Source organism: Arachis stenosperma, chromosome 4 (genome assembly GCF_014773155.1).
Source record: "Arachis stenosperma cultivar V10309 chromosome 4, arast.V10309.gnm1.PFL2, whole genome shotgun sequence".
NCBI lineage: Eukaryota > Viridiplantae > Streptophyta > Magnoliopsida > Fabales > Fabaceae > Arachis > Arachis stenosperma.
Window position 1 is genome coordinate 59,176,208 of NC_080380.1, and position 21,249 is coordinate 59,197,456.

The following is a 21,249-nucleotide window of genomic DNA, read 5'->3' on the forward strand; positions in this document are numbered from 1 at the left end:
TTAATTTTTTCTCACTTATCCCAAATAAACCTACCTTTTACGTCACCCTTGTTAGCCCCTTTGAGCCTTTTAATCCCCTTCTGTTCTATAACTACATTACTAGCCTTAAGCAGAAAAACAAATTAAAAATTCCAAGTTGAATCCTTGGTTAGCTTAAGATAGAAATTGTGTATCAAGTAAGTGTGGAGAATTTTATGGGAACATGGGATGATAGAAAAAAATATTAATTGATAAAATTATTTGAAATTTGGGAGCATACTCATGTGAAATCAAAATAATTAAAACACCATGTGCATTGATATATTATCTTTATATATGAAAAAAAAGTATTTATTATTAAGTAATTAAATAAAGGGACAACAGTATCCCAATGTAAAATAGAAGAATCAATGCACATCAGATAAAATAAAAAATATAAGTGGTGCATGAGTATGTAACACAAATGGGAAAATTTGGGTAGCTAGGCAAGATTTTTAATATTAGAGTATATATATGTTAGGTGAGATCTTAGACTAGTCAAGGATTCACTTTATTAGCTCACTTAGCCTTATATATACACCCTCACCATTACCTTAGCCCCATTACAACCTTGAAAAAGACCTCATGATGTTTGTATGTATACATTAGATATTTGTTGATTGGTTAGATAAAGAACAAAGTAGAAAGCATGACTAGAAAAGAATAGAGTGACTAACCCCAAACACTGAGTGATTGGAGAGTAACACAAATCCAGTGAGGGTTCAATGGCTCATTCCCATATATCCATGTTTAATTAATAATTGTCTTGCAAGTTTTTAAACTATCTTAACTCAACTCAATTGTGACTGTGCTTTAATATGATTTGGCTTTAATTGTACATATATGATTCCTTGAAAATATGAATCAATTCAACCATATGTAAGCTTTATATATATAAGTGAATAGTAAGTAGAATTACATAACTCATTTAGGTAGCTTGCATATAGAATAGATTGCATTGCACAAGATTCCACCATTTTACCTTCATTCTTTTCTCTTGGATTTAGCATGAGGACATGCTAATGTTTAAGTGTGGGGAGGTTGATAAACCACTATTTTATGATTTATCTTGTGCTCAATTGAGTGATTTTATCAATTCTTCACCCACTTATTCATATGAATTGCATGGTTTTACAATTCCTTCCTTATTTTATGATATATGTGAAATATATTTCCTATGCCTTAAAAATGTTAAATTTAATTATCCTTTATTACCATTCGATGTCGTGATCTGTGTGTTGAGTATTTTCAGGCTTTATAAAATAAAAAGGAAACACGCACAAAATGGAAGGAATGCACAAAATGGAGTTTTTGAAGAATTGGCAGCGACGCGAACGCATGGACGACGCGACCGCATGCCTTGCACAAAATGGCATCGACGCGAACGCGTGAACGACGCGGACGCGTGACTAGCACGAAACACAACTGCGCAGACGCGTGACTGACGCGGATGCAAGGAAGAAAAAAACTCCAGATGACGTGAACGCGTGACGGACCCCACAGCGATTTCTGGACCCTTTTTCGGTCCAAATCTAAGCCCAGAAAACACAGATTAGAGGCTATAAAGTGGGGAAATGCATCCATTCATAGGAGAGGGGACACAACATTCATATTCACAAATTTTTAGGTTTTAGATGTAATTTCTAGAGAGAGAGGCTCTCTCCTCTCTCTTAGGTTTTAGGATTTAGGATTTCTTTTAGGATTAGGATTTCTACTTCTCAATTTCCAGGTTCAATGTTCCTTTTATTTATTTTTCCAATTTGATTTATGAACTTTTCCATGTTAGATTTGATTTCTTTTATTAATGAAATTTGAGGTATTTCAGATATATGATTTTTATTTAGCTTTCTATATTCTTGGCTTTGGTTGAGTAATTAGAGACTCTTGAGTTACCAAACTCTTTTATTGATTGATAATTGGAAGTTGCTAATTGACTTGAATTCCACAAACTCTAGTCTTTCTTTGGGAATTGACTAGGACTTGAGGATTCATATTGATTTATCCACTTGACTTACCTTCATAGTTAGAGGTTGACTAAGTGGGAGCAACGAGCAATTCTCATCACAATTGATAAGGATAACTAGGATAGGACTTCTAATTTTCATACCTTGCCAAGAGTTTTCTTAGCTATTGATTTATTAATTCCTGCAATTTATTTCTCTTGTTCAAACTTTTTAAAAACCCAAAAATACTGTTCTCCATAACCAATAATAAAACACACATCCCTGCAATTCCTTGAGAAGACGACCCGAGGTTTAAATACTTCGGTTATAAATTTTATTGGGTTTTGTTACTTGTGACAACCAAAACTTTTGCACGAAAGGATTCTCCGTTGGTTTAGAAACTATACTTACAACGCGATTATATTTTTAAATTTCTTTACCAATAGAAAATCCAATCATCACTTACTAATCAAAACAAATACTAGATTGCTTTCTTCTTTACCATTTATTGAATCTTTTGGAAAAGTTTTGCAACCTAAACAATAAGGAAACACAATTGTACATTCAGTGCAACAATACAACATAATAACAGTTCATCTAGTAATAACCTCTGAAGTGATAACAAATTGGAAATTCATCAACTACAAAGCATTGGTACTTCTAATAACTATTGTACATGCATACCAGCTTGCCATTTTCTGAAAACCATTTACTGAATAAAAAATGTGCATTCACTTCAATAACCTGGCACTGTAGGAATCTGAGAATGTGGCATTCACTTTAATTCTATTTTTTTAGATAGAACTCATTATTGTTTGTTATGAATCTATCCAATAATTTTACCTGCATTAGTAAAACTAGATTCAAATAAATAAAGGTAAACATGATTAGCTTAAAACACATTCAAAAATGATATTATTTGTGCGAGTTCTATGCTATTAGCTTTTAGTTCACAGTCTAATGAACACAATAAGTATAGTTCCACCATCAGCAAGTTTTTGGTCTCCTTCCTTTGTCTGTTGAGTCCCCTTCTCTTTCATGGTTTGCAAGAGTTAGCTGTAGTCCCTCAATCTGCAATCTTTTCTTTTAAAGGAACTCTATAGAATCTTAACAAATTTACTGAGTTATTTTACAGATGTCCCAAAACCAAAGTATGCATGTAGCAAATTTACATTCAAAATTGAAGAACATATAAACAAACAGGGCATTCCTAAGTAAACAAATATTTTCAGTGCTTACCGATTCCATGAAACAAGGAATGGATCAACACCCTTTTCAGTAAAGAGCAAAGCACTAGCTGCATAACGTATCAACCTTTACTTTAGACCAAATTCGAATATTAAACAGCAAAAGCAATGATTGGTAGTTCATTTGGGAATTTGTTTACCAAACTAAAATTACTGAAGGGGTTAGTTTACCTTAGGGCAGCTCCAGTGTTGGTTCCCAGTGGCAGAGGACTCTAGCAACTTGTAGAATCCAGAGGCAGAGGCAGAACGGGGCCATTCTCTCCAAACCCATAGTAGCAGCACCAGCAAGGAGCGTCTCTCACGGCGGCGACAGTGAGCTTCAACAACTGCGACAGCGACAGCAAGGAAAACACCCACCACTATGCGTTCTTCTTCTTCCCCTTTCTCTGGTCATTCACATTCCTCTTTGTCCTGCCCTAATCGACGGCGTACTTTCGGCGACGACGACGAGGCTGGCTTCAACGGCGGCGACGAAATGGCGACGAGGACGAAGCTTCCTCTCGCTCACTGCTTGCATCTCCCTTTCGTTCGTGTGCTCAATCGCGACGCACGATGATGGCGGCGACGGTCCCTCTGGTTCTCCCTGTCTTGGACGCAGCTCTTCCTCTCTCTCCTGGCGATAGCGATGGCGGCGATCCTAGGCGGTGTCGTCCCTTCTTTCTTCCCTCTCCTTCTTCCCCAAGCCCCCACTTCTCTATTTCCCTTTCTTTCTTTCGTTTCCCCTCTATGTATTCGCGTGAGTGTAATTAGTGTTGGGTTAGGTTTCTGATTTAAAAATTAGGATTTTGTAAAGGTATAAGGATAAAATAAATTTTTTGATAAAATTAAAGGGTAAAATAATAATTTTAAAATCAAATGTATTTTATTAAAATTATTTAAAAATGTTATTTATTAATATATAATTAAGTTTAAATAATTATTTTTAATTTAAATTATAAAATGAACAGATTAATTATACTTTATAAAATACAGTTTAAGTTCGAAATATTAATTATCTAAATTAAATTATTTAATTTTTTATTGTTTTTTATTACTAAAATTTTAATTTCAAATTATATAAATAACCAATTACAATAAAAATATACAAGAATATTAATTAATTTAAATTCAAAGTATTTATAAAATCAATATAATCATTCTTAATAGATTATTTTCTAAAAATAAAGAACTCGGATTAAATCATAAATTATTCATAATAGAAGTTACTTAAATTAAATTATATAATTCTTTCTTATTTTTCAATTACCGAAATTATAACTTTAATTATACAAAATATTAATTATAATAAAAATTATATAAAAATCCTAATTAATTTAAACTCCAACTATTATAAAGATTATATATAATTTTTAATTATTTTTAAATTTAAAGTATCATAAAATTTTATTTGACTACTTTTAGTGAAATAATTTTCTTAAAATAAAATTATCAACAAATATAATAAATTATAAATAAATTATTATTTAATTTTTCAAAAATTTGGGTTGTTAATGTTTGGCATTGTTCGATGATGGCGCTAATGATGAGTGGTGACGGTTATGGAGCGCTAGGGCTAGTAGAGGAAGGAAAAATTGACAAGTTTCTATGTTTTGTTTTAAAGAAAGGTTGTTGAAATTTTTTTGAAGTGTTAAAAAAATCTTATCTTAAATTTTAGAGCGGGAATAAAATCAAAAATATATCATTGTTATAAATTTATCTTAAATTTATTTCTTCTATAAATAATATTTGTAATATATTTATACAATAATTTTGAGTGTTCTACAAATTTAATATTTATAGAGAAAATTATTTAAATTTGTATAATTATTTAAATAATCTTAGAAAATTATTGTTTGATAAAAAATTGTTGTAATAGTTATAAAACTGTTCTTTAAAATAATCAAAGAGAACGGTTTTATTTTGTTGCTATAACGTAATAAAAAATTGAACTTCAATAGTAACACTGTAAAAACCGTTGTCTAAGACCATCTAATAGAACGGTTTTAAAATGTAGCATTTTGGCAACGAGTTTTATGCGTTTCTTTTGTACAATTATTTAAACAATAAAAAACCGTTGCTTAAAACCAAATCATGGTAACAGTTATAAAACCGTTCTTTAAAATAGTCAAAGAGAACGGTTTTAATTTGTTGCTATAAAATAATAAAAAATTGAATTCAACAGTAACACTATAAAAAACCGTTGTCTAAAACTACCTAAGAGAACGGTTTTAAGGCGTTGCAAAATTTGGCGTTGCTAAAGCCCATATTTGTTGTAGTGACTCCCAACCCCGGAATTCTAACCAATATTGATGCACATGTTTGCCCATTCTTTTGAGGACAACCCGAGACTAATACTCTCGATTACTTTATATTGGGGTTTACTTTGTGACAACCATATCAAAATTTGATGATAGGGTTACACGTTGGTTTAGGACTATACTATGACATGATCTTTGTTCGATAAAATCTAGACCGACCATAATCTTACTCATCACATACATACATATACATATTCAAGAATAAGCTTAATCAATTTTGGAACATTTTTAGGAGCTTATCTCAAAAACCGTATTTTCCATACATACACAAATAAATAAAAATAAAAAAACATTTTTACAAATAGGAGCATATATGATATATATGTATATAAACTTTACTTTCTTTAGAGTAATCCAAAAGTTTGATTTGAGTTAAGGAAAATTTTATGGAAACTTGCAAAAGAAATGCACATTTTGTGAAGCATATTTGATGAGCTAGAACACATTAACATGTGAGTTTTGAACCTTATTGCATGTGGTTACATTATACAACCACTAATTAATTTCTTGTGTGTGTTTTTCCCTCTATGATTGTGATCTTTAATTTGTTCAATTCTATATGTCAATTGTTCTAGATGTACATATATTTGAATGATTGAGACCCTCTTTTTAATTAACCCACTTATCCAAAAAGCCAACCCTTCTCATCTACCCTTGCTAACTAGATTGAGCCTTAATAATCCCTTTTTGATTTTCAATTTAGCACATTACAAGCCTTAAGTGAAAAACCATTGTACATGCACCTAATTTGGATTTTTGATTGATTTAAGTGGTGAAGGATGTGTAATGGGCAAATGTGGAGTATTAAACACATTGGTAGATGGAAGTTGTCTTAATTTCTCATTGTAAAAATCTTGGAATTGGGTATAAATCATGCTTTTCAAGGATTGATTCATATGCATTCGCTCTTGATCCATGTATATAAATATAATAATGCACAAAAGGGACAAAGGACCCTAACAAAGAATTCAATAATGGCGATGCATATGAAGGTTTGAATTAAAAGGGGATGCATGATAGTGTAAGAAAAGGGAAGGATAAAGGGGTGAATTGTTTTGACATTGTATGTTTTGTATATGAATTTTGTGAGAGCTTAAGTCAATCAAAAGATTCAAATCTCACCTTAATCCTAACCCCGTTACAACCTTTAAAAAGACCTCATGATGAGCGTGTGCATGCATAGAATGATTATTGATTATTTGATAGAGAAAAAATTTTAGAAAGCATGATTAGAGGAGATCCGAGTGGATTGACTCTATACACTTAAGTGACTAGAGAGTATACACGTCCGGTCACTACAAGAAAAAGCATTTTTTTTCAACGCCAAAAATTGACGGTTATTTCTGCCGTCAATATTTTTCGACAGCTTACTATCAATATTGTCAAAAAACGTAATTAAAAATAAAGTATTCAAATCGACAGCCAGGCCGTTGATATATTTATAATGAATTAACCTTAACATTATTATCGTCACACTGTTGACGAATGAGTAGCAGAAAATACTTTTACTTTAAAATCAACGAACATGGCGTCGATTTTGTTATTTAAAATATCGACAACATTCACCGTCGATAAATATAAACGATCTAGATCACTTTCTTAAATCAAATAAATGGTGTAAATTTAAGGTATAAAATAGACGTCTAGAGTGTTGTTTTTTTAATTTAAATCGACAAATTTACCGTCGATTTTTATCACTAAAATCACAAATACCCGCATCCACTTCCCGCATCCAAAGTTTAGAACCCAATTCCCCCAAATTACCCAATCACCAAAAACACAATTCCCCCTTATTCTACCCTAAATTCACGGTTGTTCCTCCGTCATTCTCTGCTGCCGTCGTTCCTCCGTCACGGTTATGCCGCCGTCACTCTTCTTGCTCGCGCCGCCATCACGCTCTGTTACTACTGTCCCTCTTTCGCTCCTCAAGTTGGCGCCACTGTCTCTCCTGTTGCTCGGGCTGTCGTCGCTCCTCCTACGTTGGACCTTCTCTGCTCTCTCTTACGCGTCTTTTGTCTCTCAATCGAGCTCACAAGAACTTTTTCTGTAACTGTTACTAAACTTCTAAATTCCATTGTCTTGTTTCTCTTTTAGGTTAGATTGACTATACAGTTCAGAAATTTTTATTAACATGGAATATTTGTGCTATGAGGATCATCAATTCAGAAAAACTGATAATGCACATTTTCTCATTCTCGTATATCTGCTTTCATTCTTTCAAGTTGATAAGTCAGTTTAATGTTGTTGTTGTTCTTGCAAATGGGGCCAGGAGCACCTGTTTCAATACAATCGCTATCCAAAGCAGCCGATAATTACAGGAAAGTGCACGTGGTATGAGGCGGTGGATGAGGCGTAGTTATTATGGGCTCTCAACATGACTTATAAGTTTTGGTAACAAAATGTTTGCTTAGTTTTTCTGTTTATTACCTTGATTTTAGGTGGTTTCATTTTAGATGTATGTGTGAATAATTACTTGGAATAGTGACATTTTTGTGCGAACTAGTGGTATAGGTTACCGAATTTGGTTTAAAGAAAAACATTGAGCTAACCTTTTGGTCGCTAGTGTCCCGGGTTTAGCTAGTGGCATGCTTGCTGATCTTTAATCTTATGAACTTTTTTTTCAAATTGGTATTTGAAGATCACTTGGGAGTTAATGTAATATATTACATGATGGCATCTACTAACAACTATGTATTGTTACATGTGTAATTAAACATATTCTATACATGATGTCATCTGCTAATAACTAGTCAAGTGTTGTAAGAAAATGTGTAGCTAAGAATGCATGATTCACATTTGACTATTTCTAATTAGCTTTTTTGGTGTAGGCTTAACCTCTTTTCCTTTTTGCTTTCCATGTGACACCCTAATATTTATAGATTTGCATTTTCTCTGCTTGGTGAGGATGCAGTGAATTTAATGAGGGGATTGAACAGGAAGTTCAAGAGGGTCAAAGCGTAAAAGTATAAGGTTATGTTAAATTTCAAACTTACATAGCACCCAAAGTGAAAACAATGATAGCACCACAGGAGACTGCACTGATCTAAAGATAAAGTAATATCACAGAATTTCTCATCTTAAACTGATTTGTTAAATCCTAGTAATGATATTCAATCTTTTGTCTTTTGTTTGCTTGCACTGTAGCACTGCCTTTTCTCTTCATAAATGATAAGGTGAAAATAAGGTGAAACTTTTTACGGATGAATTTGTTTTTTTATAACAAAAATTTGTTGGAAAACCCAACAATATTTTAATGATCATTTCCCACTAAGAGTTAAAAGAGTTGGCCACTAGAAAGTGCGTTGGATGCTTCTCAAAGCAACTAAAGATTGGAATGTCTTGTCAACTCTAAAAGTAAAACTCATCCCCAAGCTTTATTTTCAAATAAAAACTATCCAGTGATAAGCATACATGACGGCTCTTGTGACATAAAGGAGAAATAGGAGTTTGATTTTGTTCATATGATCAATCTACCTATTTTAGTTTGTCTGCATATAATTTGGAACTTTTCAAAGCCAAACATTTTGATTTCTTTACTTTTGGAGTAGGGTGGAGAATACAGTTCAACTCTAACTTACCTTAATGAAGATTTAATATAAAAAGAATGATTCATGCCTCATATTCCATAGTTATTTGTTGTGCTAACAAATTAGGCAAGCATTAGAGGAAAAGTAAATGCTTAAGCATGCATTTCAATTCATGCAAGTTACTAAGTGATTAAGAAGCCTCTGCCATTTACACTATTCCATTATGCTGTCTTTTTCAATTTAATGAAGTCATCTAGAAATATTTCTTTCAATTTTATTGTTATACCTTCATGTTTTGTTTGTTTAGGCATCTGTTACCTCCATTAACCTTCATTGCATTTTACTTCTCTACAGGGTAAAACATTGGGTTCAGCAGGGACTTCATCTGCCCAGGTATATTACTTTCTCAATCTTATTGCTTTTTGGAGGTTTTTTCCCCTTCCTTTTTGCCCTTGCCTCTTTGTATTAGCTAGTGTTTGTGCATGCATGTGACAGGCTGCCAGCAATCCATCTTATGTTAGAAGAATAAAAAAATACAAGGTAAAAAATAAAAAGTACATTGAAGAGAGTAATTATAGCTACAACTATATATATGTGTGTGAAATAGCAGAATGAAGACTAGAAGGGCATATAACAATGAAAAAGAAAAACTTTTTATGTGGCCAATGCAACTTGATATTTATTTGTTTTTTTGGTGCTTAACTTGATATTTATTTACTAATACAAATTTTGAATAATTGTGATGGTGGATGAATAATAATAATAATGGGGAAGAGAGGAGGCCCAAGGAAGCAAATTGAAGAGACACTTTCTCTCTCAATAATCATATAACATGCATGTGTGGTCCTTCACTACTTCTTCATTCCACGCTCCAATTTCAATCATGTCTTTTAAACAAATGCTTTTCTTTTTCTTGTCTCCAAAAGATACATTAAAAATCATCAAATTCAAAATTAAATTATTAATAAATAAATAATAAAATAATTCAACTATATAGCTACAGTAAATTATTTTGTCAGATGCTGTTGTGATCCGAAATTTTGAATAATATAAGAATTTATATACCATATGATATGCCAATTTCTCTCTTGATTTGTCTCTTACTATAAGAATTGCTAGGTCATGGAAACCAAATGATTAATACTAACGTGCCCTTTACTAGCCAGTTATAATCACATAGCTGTATGCAATTACATTGACCAAAAATCTCTTCCATTACTACAAGTTGCCATATTACTGCTATTTCACACACACACATAAAAATACAAGCTGCCATATTATATAGGGAAATTTTTCTTTTGGTGAAAAGTTAATTTCATTGAAGAGATAAGTTTTTAATTAAAAAATAATTTCCACTCTATTAAAACTTAATTTCAATGTGTACAGGATATGGTTGGTAGAGATGGAGATCGCGGTCATGGCCTTGGCCGTGGGCAGAGGCCGAGGCCAAAAGGGTGATCCAGCTACTTTACATATCTCTGATAAAGACGGAGATTGTGGCCGTGGCTGAGGCTGAAAGGGGAGGCCTAGGCTTTCTACCGGTCGCCCGCTTGACTTACATGCAGATCCATACACTCTCATTGGGTCATCATCAGGCACGACTGTTCCGACTAGTGAGAGACTGCCACCTATTGCTACTACTACCCCCTCTCATCATGAGCCTCAGATACACATGATGCCTGCTCCGAGTGCACCAAGATCATGAGCTCAACAAGCCAATGAGCATTCCAACACTGCCTCACTTGGTGTGTAGAGTGATCCAACTATCGTAGCTCCCAGTCGAGCAGGATCTTGTGGGAAAAAACAAACCACATCTACTGGTACCCAAGATACTCAAGGTCCAGGAACATCCACTACCACTGGTCACTCCGCCACAAGTGCTCATAAGCTTAAATATGATGGTGCCAAATGGTTTGTTATTTGCTTTAAATTTTATGAATAGCATGTCTCATTTTTATGAAACAATATGTCTTTATAATTAGTTAGAATCTAGGCTAGCTTATATAAACTTCTGCTAATCATTGGCCAAGGAATATATACAATAATCCCTCTGATCTCCTCTTTTAGTTTAAATTAATGTTGGTGGTAGATCAGATATATAGATATTGATGATATTAGCTAATATCCCTTTCTATATATTATGAGATTTTATTGTGAAAACTTGTCGGGACCTCACATTTTTTAAATAAAAATTCAAAAGTCTTCTTCCAAACTTAAAAGTTGTTTTTCATTTTTCTTTTTCGATTACACTATTCCTATGATTATGAAAATTGCCTATCACACTGAACAGATATACCTTGGAATTATCGATGTAGTTGGCACCCACCTAAACCTGGCTTGAAGTGCATTTCTCAGGTTTTTAAGGAAAATTACAACAAGTCTTGGCTGAGTTTTGATGAGGCAGATGATGATACTTGAAAAATATGGTGGACAGAATGGAGGGTAAATTTTATCTATCTTATTTTACGTATTTTACAATCTTATATATTATAGTATGTTATATAATAGCAAGATGTTATTTCTTTTTTTTAAAATAGAAATGTTTTGACATTCTTTATACGGAAGAAGATGACATATATCAGGCTTGGAGGTTTAGGGCAGCCAAGCGCCTACGAGGTATGCTCCATGCCATTCGCAAAAAAGGAGCCCATCCATATTGGATCCCACCAAAAGTTCATGGTGAATTAATGAGACGTTGGGACACTGATGCCTACAGACAATTACAGGTGAGAAATACAGCTGTTGGAAAATTAACTCGAGGTACCTCTCTTCACACTGCAGGAGGCACCACCTTTCCAGAAGCGAGGTTATGCTTGGTAAGTTGTTTATCGACTCAAATTTTTAGCACCTGCATTTAGAATTAGATATGAGATTGAAATGATTTGGAATCTGGTTTGTTGATGTTTATGAATACTTCTTACAAAAAATATGTAATCTAGTTTGATGCACTATATCTCTCATTGTTCCTTTGTATGTTTGTCATAACTTGAACAACTAGCTGAAGTAGGATTTTTATTGGAGAGACACATTCTTGTTCTATTTAATTTTTTAGTAGATTTTGAGAGATAGAAATAATGACATCTAAAACTCTAATGATGGATGAGATGCTAATAATAAAAGATTATAAATAATGTTATATGTATGAATGGGCCTACCTGGTCAAATAGATTAAAAGCAAATTGACTAGTTTAAAAGCAATGAACCTGCTGTGTGTAATAAATGGTACCTTCTTAATTAAGAATGAGCTGGAAAGTTGGTCAACACTCATGGAGAGGCACGGGGTCACTCTTGTCAACTCTTGTTCTACTAGTTCTCCTTTGTAGTGTTTATCTTTACTTTGCTGTCACATTAGAAGCCAGTCAACACTCATGGAGAAAGCTTCATGTCATATGTAGCATCTTATGGCTTCTGTTGCCGAGGGTAAACTGAAACATCATTGACATTTGTGATTTGAATATTATTTTTGGTGGAGATTGTGTTAGGTGACATGAAACGGAAACATACTCGGGTAATCATTGTGTTATAGGTATACATAGTATTTATCTTGGTCATTGTGAACACAAATGCATACAGATCACAGACCTTGTATAATGAAGCTATCCCTTGATTGTTTCCTTTTTGCTAATTGTTCTAATCTGCCTAATTATGCAAGAACCTTATTTGACTAGTAATAATGCAAAAATTGAGTTTTTTTCTAAACATTGACAATAATATCAACTTCTTTCTTTTGATTATTACTTATATTATGTAGAATTAATGGATTGGAAGACCATCACGTATGGATGAATTTTTTTAGCACACCCATACTCGCAAAGAGGATAGGACTCAATGGGTTGATGAACACTCCCGAATGGTAAAGGTAGCTTACCTTTTTTCATTGTAATTGCTTTTTATGTAACTTAGAATGTGCAAAAAGAAATGACTTAATACTTTCCTTCATTGTAATTTTGGACTTATTTTTGTAACATATCTTCTTAACTTTTGCATTATTATTAATACTTAAAGTAGTTTACCAATCATTGTAGGAGACATTTCAAGAGCACATGTTTCAGCCTGAGCAAGAGCGACAGGCTGCTATATAGGCTGGTGTAACTAATCCACCGCCTGTTTCTGAGAAAAGCATATAGATTGAGATGGTGGGTGGAAAATGAAGAGGTAGGGTATATGGCATGGATGAGGTAAGGAACTCTTCCCTGGTGCGACCCCGAGTTGATGGGCCAACCACGGCTACCAACACTGATGTTTTGAATCTTAAAGAACAAATCATAATACTCAATAGGGAAGTTGAACAACATGCTGCTAAATATAGCGAGATTGAAGACCACTATCAAAAGGAGAAAAGAGAGTGGCAAAAGACTATCGAAACCTTGCGTGAGGATCTCAACACCACAGTAACTCACAAATGGATCAGTTTAGTCATCAACTTAGCAGTTTAACTGTGTATGTGAGGGCCATGGGTCCTAGTAGTTCTAGATCACGTGTCCCTCCACCTCTTCCTTTTACTTTTCCAAGCTCCCAGAAAAGCGCAGCCCAAACCCCAAGAAGAAAACTCCCACCTATCTTGCAGCCCCTAAGACAGTCACACGGTGCACATACGGAGGATAATACGATCTCGATGACTCAAATGAGGACTATTTAGATGAGTACGAGTAGGATTATTTACTTTGTTTTGAATATTTTGTATTATTAGTGGAGTTTAGTTACTTATCTTGTTTTAAATCTTTAAGGTAGAGGATTATTTATTATTTTTTCGAAAAGTATGTAAACTCATTATCTAATATTTATTATAAATTTTATTTTTGTATTTAAAAGTTTATTTGTCTCATTATTTAATATTTAACTGTCTATTATTTTTCAAATAATAAAAAAAATTGTAGCTATTAAAATCGACGGTAGTAATGTCGATTTTTAAATTTAAAATAGACAAAAGAAAATAAAAAATAGACGAGAACTTGTCAATCTTTTTATAATTTTATCGACGGTTCCCTTGTCCATTTTAATAAGTCCAAAATCGACAGTTGGTTTGTCGATTTTATTTAATATTATCCACGACAGATGCGTCACTTTTACTAAATATGAAAAAAACTTTACCTGATATTATCGAGGGCAGAATTGTCGATTTTATTTAAAATATATCGACAGTTTGACATACCGTCAATTTTATTAGAATTTTGAAAAATCGACAAGCTTAATAGCAACCACCCCCGCAGTCCATTGAGCCATCGATTTTTAATATTATCGACGGTCTAGCCGTCAATTTGGCCGTCAATTTTATCGATATTTTTTGTAGTGGGTGAGGGTTCAATTGCTCGATTGTATGCTTCAACCTACACTTATTCATTCTTGCAAGTTGTGATTTCTTTGAGATAACTTAAATTGAATTCTTGGATTTGAATTGATTACGTAGCTATTTTCTTGGTTCTATTTGCGAAACTTGCTTCCTTGGAAATAGGATTACTTTGATTAAGCATATACATATAGTTGATACACGACAGAATTAGATAGAATAGTTGCATGAATAGAAATAGTTGCATTTAGGAAGTTGCATTGAATAAAAAGTTGATTTCTTGTTCTTTATCTTCTCTTTAACTTTAAGCATGAGGACATGTTTGGTTTAAGTGTAGAGAGGTTTGATAAATCCCAATTTTGTGGTATATCTTATGCTAATTTAGGGTGGTTTTATCAACTATTCACACACTTATTCCTTGAAATTGTCATGTTTTGTGATTTCTTTGTAATTGAGCTTGAATGATAAAAGTATGCTTTTAAAGCTTAAATAGGTTGATTTTATTTCACTATTTCATTCTGTTGGTGCCTTGATATGTTCGTTCAAGTATTTCAGGTCATATAGGTCAAAAATGATATGGAAAGTGAAGTGGAAGCATGCTAGAGTGAAGAATCATGAAGAAAATTTGAAGCTTGAAGTTCCTGCATACATGCGTACAAATAGGATATGCATGCATACGCAGGTTCAACCATACATGCGTATGCATAGAACTTGCATGCGTACTCATACTGGGAGAAACGTGACTCATTAATAAGAGCACGTAACAAGCAATTTATAAGGGTTTTTAGACCTCTTTTGAAGCCGAAATTGATGTCAACTGAAGGAAAATGGATGGGGTCAACCTAGATACAAGACACAACATTCACAAGAGAAAAAGGAGGATTTTTTGACATAATGATGATGTTTTTATGTTTTTCTAGAGAAAGAACTCTCACTTCTCTCTGGGGTTTAGTTTATTTTAATCATCTCTTGTTTGAATTTCTGAATTAGAGCTTGTTAATTCTACTTCTATTGTCTTAATTTTAATCTCTTTAGTTCTAATTTTCCTTAGTTCTTTTGTTAGTGTTATGTTCTTCTCTTCTACTTAGTATCTTCTATTTCTCATTTTGTGAACCTTGTCAATTTTGAATTCACTTTAATGCATTGATGTTTTCCATGTTTTATGGTTGTAGTTGAGTTGATATTATTGAATGTTGTTAGTGGGTAGCATTAATTTCTAGTTGATTTTGCAATTTCTCTATGTTTCCAACTAGTGCACACCAAGTGTTTGACAAAATATTTTCACTAGTTATGGAGTAGTTTTCCTTACTCTTGGCCTAGGTGAAGGAGATTGAGCGATCTTGAGTCATTGGGTCAAATTGGATTGATGATTTGGGACCCCTTGTTGATCAATTCGATGTCCATTAACACTAACTCACTACTAAGTTAATTAGTAGCTAGGTTAGGACTTATGGTTCATGTTGATTAAGTCTATTTGACTTACTTCAAGTATAGAAGTAGACTTAATAGGTTTGGTCCCTCTTAATTGTCAATATATGCTTGTTAGACAAGGATAGTGATCTTAATTCTCACACCTAGCCAAGAGCTCTTTTTGCACCTAGTTAAAACACCAAAAACCTCAATTGTTTACTTCTTGCTTTAGATGCTTTTAGTAGTTTAATTAGTTCTAGAATAGAATTAGATTCGCATCTTATCTTGGTAAATTGATACTCATTTAGATATTTCTTGCTTCTCAAGATTTAATTTCTTGAACTTTAAGCTTCTTGCATGCTAAGCTTTAGTAGTTTAAATTCTTGTTTATGACTCCCAACCCCGAAATTCTAACCAATCTTGACTCACACACTTGCCCATTCTCTTGAGGACGACTCAAGACTAATACTCTGGGTTACTTTTTATTGGGGTTGTGAAACGACCCAACTTCTAGAACGTCATGATCGTACTGAAAGTAAGGCGTTACCAACGTGCTTTCCTTTATTAACTATTTACTATTGAGCCTCTAGTTCGATATCGCGATCCAGTTTTAGTAATAATACCAGAAAATTTTGTTTTTGATAATTAAAATCATATAGCAAGCATCACCAAGTAATAATCACATAATTATTAATAATAATATCTGTCATACAAAAGATTTCAAATAAAACTCACATACAAATCCTATCCCTCTGTATAAACTAAAAATGTTAAGCAATAAGAGCGAGGAAACTTCTATGAAAGTAACTTAACTCATAAGTAAATTCTATAATCTCCCGCAGCTTCAAACTGGGTCTTCAAACCTACGTCACTGAAAAGGTGGAGGATTTTGGGGGTGAGAACAAACCACACGTTCTCAGTAGGGAATGGGAATGCCGTAAAAGTAATGAAATAGAATGCAAATAATTAATATACTCAAGGAAACTATATTTTTGTCAAACTCTTTTTTGAAAATACTATTCTTTTGGTTTTACTTTACTAATTATTTACCTCTTTCAAAAAAAATCTAAGCTCAAAACAAATTCCAAAATATAAAACTGGTCACTTTAAACATTTTTCAACCACATAGTTAATTTTCAATCACAACGTCAATTCTTAATCATCATCATACATTCACCAACTAATAGCACTAACAAAAGATTCAATTCAGCACACAAACAAGTCACAGCAAGGCAAACAGCACAATCACAGGGAAATACAACGAGCAAACCCAATCAAATGCAAATGCACACACAAGGATGATGCATGTCTAGCCCTAGTGCAGGTAATGAGCTCATTTGTCGGTTTCTACCCGCTCTCGACGTAACCCAGCATTACTAGCCGGATATGGCTTTCCTGTTGGCTATACCCCTGTGTACAGGAAATAACCCCTCTGCCACCACAGGGTCCACTGCACGCAGGAAATAACACATCTGCCACTGCAGGGTTGTATGCCGACACACCTTCTGTATACAGGAAATAACCCCTCTGCCACTACAGAAATGGAACAGGTGGTCACGGTACTTCTGTAGCAGGAAATAACCCCTCTGCCTTACAGAAATAAAATATGGATCTGTACCGCAGGAAAGCGTTTCTCAGTGGTTGCACCATTATCTATCTGACTGCTACAATGCAGTAGATCATCACACAAATATCTCAGGAGTTGCCATAACGCAACAAGTGAACAAACACATCTCTTGGGTTGCCTCAAGCAACCGATAATCATACAATAAGTACATTACTCTTTCCTTTTTCTTTCATAATTGTAAATACGCAAGCGGGACAAGACCCACGCCCTTGCCAACAATCTCATATACCAAATAATATTTCCTTAAAAGAATCATTGAAGTTATTATCATTAGATAAGCCTTAAATATTGATTTTGATTAAGTCATTGTACTTTTATAAAAATTCGGACATAATCTCCTTTAAAAATAGGACTTAGCCACTCTTACGGGTCCCAACCAAACAATTTACCAAACTCTTTTCAACCTTTCCAATATCAATTCAATTCAGGAACAAGCAAATTCCAACATTGAATCAGCCATATAACGCTAAGGTTCATCTTTTAATTTTATGAACTCATAACTCTCACTCAAGCGTTCCCAACACCCTATCTTCTTTTCTGTTTTTAATATAGCAAATGAACTCGGAATTGCGCAAACTTTATGTCCAGGCGTTCATCTTGAAATAAGCTTTCTAACAAACCAAAGATCATAATTTTCTGGTTTCTCTAGCCTTAGGAATAAAGGAAAAACCGAGACTGCTCTGCAGTGCGTAAAACCAGAAAAACAGCAGCAGCATGTGATATTCAACATTCAATATAAAATCCAAGTTAAATCCAATGACTTTAAAAATTAATACAGTTCAACTTCAATCATCCAAGTTTCTTTTCCAATTGGTTTCAGGTCAATATCATTTTTAATGAAGAAGTTATATAACCTAGAAGTTGACTAATAACCAGAAAAACAGCAGCAGCATGTGATATTCAATATTCAATATAAAATCCAAGTTAAATCCAATGACTTTAAAAATTAATACAGTTCAACTTCAATCATCCAAGTTTCTTTTCCAATTGGTTTCAGGTCAATATCATTTTTAATGAAGAAGTTATATAACCTAGAAGTTGACTAATTTTCTGCATAATTCTGCTTTAAAAGTTAATGAACTTATCTTCTTCCAAGTCCCATAACTTACTCATTAAAACATGAATAGCCCTGAAATTTTAGTCACATATGCTAAACATACTTAGTTTTCACTTCCAATTGGTTGCATCTCAATATCATTCCAGATTTAAAAATTATAAAGCCTCAAAGTTACTGATTTCGAAAACAAAGCCTGACTTTTACTGCATAAAACATCTTTTTTTGAAAATCCAAATCTTTAAAACCACAACTCTAACAATTCTAAATTTTTATGAAATTAAATTAATAAGACCAAAGTTTCATATAAAATTGGTTCCATTTCAAAATGCAAACTGGAGAATTTCTAATAGAGGAAACAAGTTGCTGCTGTGTTTAGCGTTCTGCAGAAAACCAGATTTGACATTCATAACTCAAAAATTCATCATAAATCATAAACTTAATGAAAAAGCCTCAAATTCACCAATCCAGCTTCCTATATTCCAAAGCTTAATCCAGACTTGGTTCCACGCAATTCCGATCATTACAAAATTAGTTTTAGATTTTCAAAGTCTCCGGCTTCATTTAAAAGTAATGCAGAAAATCAAGTTTTACATTTTAACTTTGAAAAATCATAACTAGTTCTATAGTTAGTTCAAACTTCTCAAAATTGGATCCTAACAACAACTTTTATTATAGTTTACTCAGCCTTTACTCTCATATCACTTCGATTATCGTTGAATAACTGATTCACTTCCAAAGTCATCTTTTAATCTCAAAAATCAGATTTCAGCAACTAGTTTAACATTTTAAGATTCAATCTTCCAATTATTCCTTAAGCCCAACTTCAATTAATCACTACTAAACCCATTACAATAAACCAACTCAACAGCAATAGTTTCAATTTGACCCATCAAATACCGAAATCACAATAATCTCTCATCAAACAATTTATAATTCAATCTCACAAAATCAACAAATTCAACCAAAGTTCCAATAAAAAATCTCAATCATTTCCAATCATAATTTCAGCCACACAACTCAACTAATTCAATATAATCACATAGAGTCAGAACTTTTCAACAATTCCATCCATATCAGAGAAAATAATATCAATTACAACTTCAGACACTCACAACAAAGCCCAAAGACATTCACAGCCTTAACCTGAATTCAATAATCCAATTGAAGCACTAAAACATCATTAAACTTACTCCAAATTTCACAACCTCAACCATCATCACAATAATCCCAAACCAAACACAAATCTAACTCAGTTCATCATTTATCATTACGACAACTTTTCAGTAGTTAACCTAGCATATATCAATTTGATAAATTACACTAAACTAATCATTATTCACAACCACATTTAATTCCAATCACAGCTCAAAATATTCACAACAACTAACAAATTTCAAATGCATTTCAAGTCATTCATGTCAATTAAGAAATTCTAAACCATTGTTAACCATTTGCACTTATCCAATAACTTTCTAGGCATTCTAAATTTAAAACGTTAAATCCCCTACCTCGATGTCGAAACTCACGAAGATCGCCAAGCACAGCAGTTCCGTTAGCAGTTCCCAGCACCAGTTCCCATGGCAACAACAGCAACAAGGAAAACGGCATCCTCCCCTTTCTGGTTTGTGATTCCAGTGGTAGCAGTGAGATTCTTGAAAAGGATAGAATCAGAATGAGTAACGGAAACCTCCGAGCAGTTTCGGCGACGCGGGCTGCATCACCGGCGACCGTGAAGCACAATGGCGGCGTCTCCCCTTTCTCAGCGGACCAGAGCAGCAAAAACGAAGGGGATTCACCTTGTTTCTCTCTCGCTGCTAGCAAGGACGACGGCGCAAGGCAGCTGCAGCAGGGGCGACGGGATTCACGGCGAGGGCGACGGCGCGAGGCAGCGGTGGCTCCAAGCCCGTGGCCACCCTCACTCGCGAGCCAACTCTCTTCCCGGTTCTGCTCTCGGTGGCGACGGCGCGAACGGCATGATGTTGGTGGTGAACTGGACACGGCGGCAGCTTCTCAACGGCGACGATTTCGCAGCAACGACTCCCTCGATGGCCAGCTCGCGACGGTTCCTCTCCTTCTCCATTCTCGCGCAACACTCTTCCTCAAAGCTCGTTTCAATCTCTCTCTCCCTCAGCCTAGTTCGGCAGCTTCATCGTGGCAGGGATGGCAGGACGCGACGACGACAGTGGCACCAGGCCGGCAACGCTCTTCCTCCCTTCTGTCAGTGCTAGCTCTGCCTCAGATCTTCTCTCTAAGCGTGAGTGTGTGCTGTTACGTTGAGGGAGGGTGGGGCAGCGGCTGGGTGTGGTAAGGGGCTAGGGTTAGGGTTTCTGATTAAGAATTTAGGGTTTCTGATTCAATTTGGGAATTTGGGGTTAGAAATTAGAATTTTATAAAAGAATAAGGATAGGTATGAATAGATATTTTGATAAAGTTGAAGGGTAGAGTAATTTTAAAATCAAATATACTCTATTAAAAATATTTAAGAACATTGTTTACCAACATATTGCTAAGTTCAATCAATTATTTCTAATTTAAAATATAAAATGAACGTATTAATCATATTTCTATAAAATATAACTTAAAATCAATATTAATTATTCAAATTAAATGATATAACTTTTTATTATTTTTCTATTATCAAAATTCTAATTTCAATTTGTGTAGAATAACTAATTATAATAAAAATTGTACACAAATATTAATTGACTTAAACTTAAAGTATTTATAAAAATTAATCTAATCGTTTCTAGTAAATTAATTCCTAAGAGTTCAAATTAATAACATAACTCATTCAAAATAGAATTTATTTAAATTAAATTATACAATTCTTCTTTTT

At 33.8% G+C, this 21,249-nt stretch overlaps 2 long non-coding RNA genes across 7 annotated transcripts; one reads left to right on the forward strand and one right to left on the reverse strand.

Annotated features, from left to right (window-relative positions):
* Window positions 1-7,225: 7,225 nt before the first annotated feature.
* On the forward strand, window positions 7,226-13,843 carry LOC130973948 (uncharacterized). 6 transcript variants are annotated; one of them, XR_009084321.1, is made up of 8 exons: window positions 7,226-7,551; window positions 7,775-7,896; window positions 9,387-9,425; window positions 10,419-10,943; window positions 11,323-11,474; window positions 11,570-11,848; window positions 12,784-12,891; window positions 13,058-13,843. It is a non-coding gene; the product is annotated as an uncharacterized LOC130973948 (long non-coding RNA). The 6 variants fall into 6 exon arrangements; XR_009084322.1 differs by having other exon boundaries at window positions 11,348-11,474; XR_009084323.1 differs by having other exon boundaries at window positions 7,226-7,557; window positions 11,323-11,848.
* Window positions 11,677-20,756, reverse strand: LOC130973949 (uncharacterized). The gene is made up of 3 exons (XR_009084326.1): window positions 19,922-20,756; window positions 12,259-12,457; window positions 11,677-11,880 (listed from the first exon to the last, which is right to left on the reverse strand). It is a non-coding gene; the product is annotated as an uncharacterized LOC130973949 (long non-coding RNA).
* Between the last annotated feature and the right edge of the window lie 493 nt (window positions 20,757-21,249).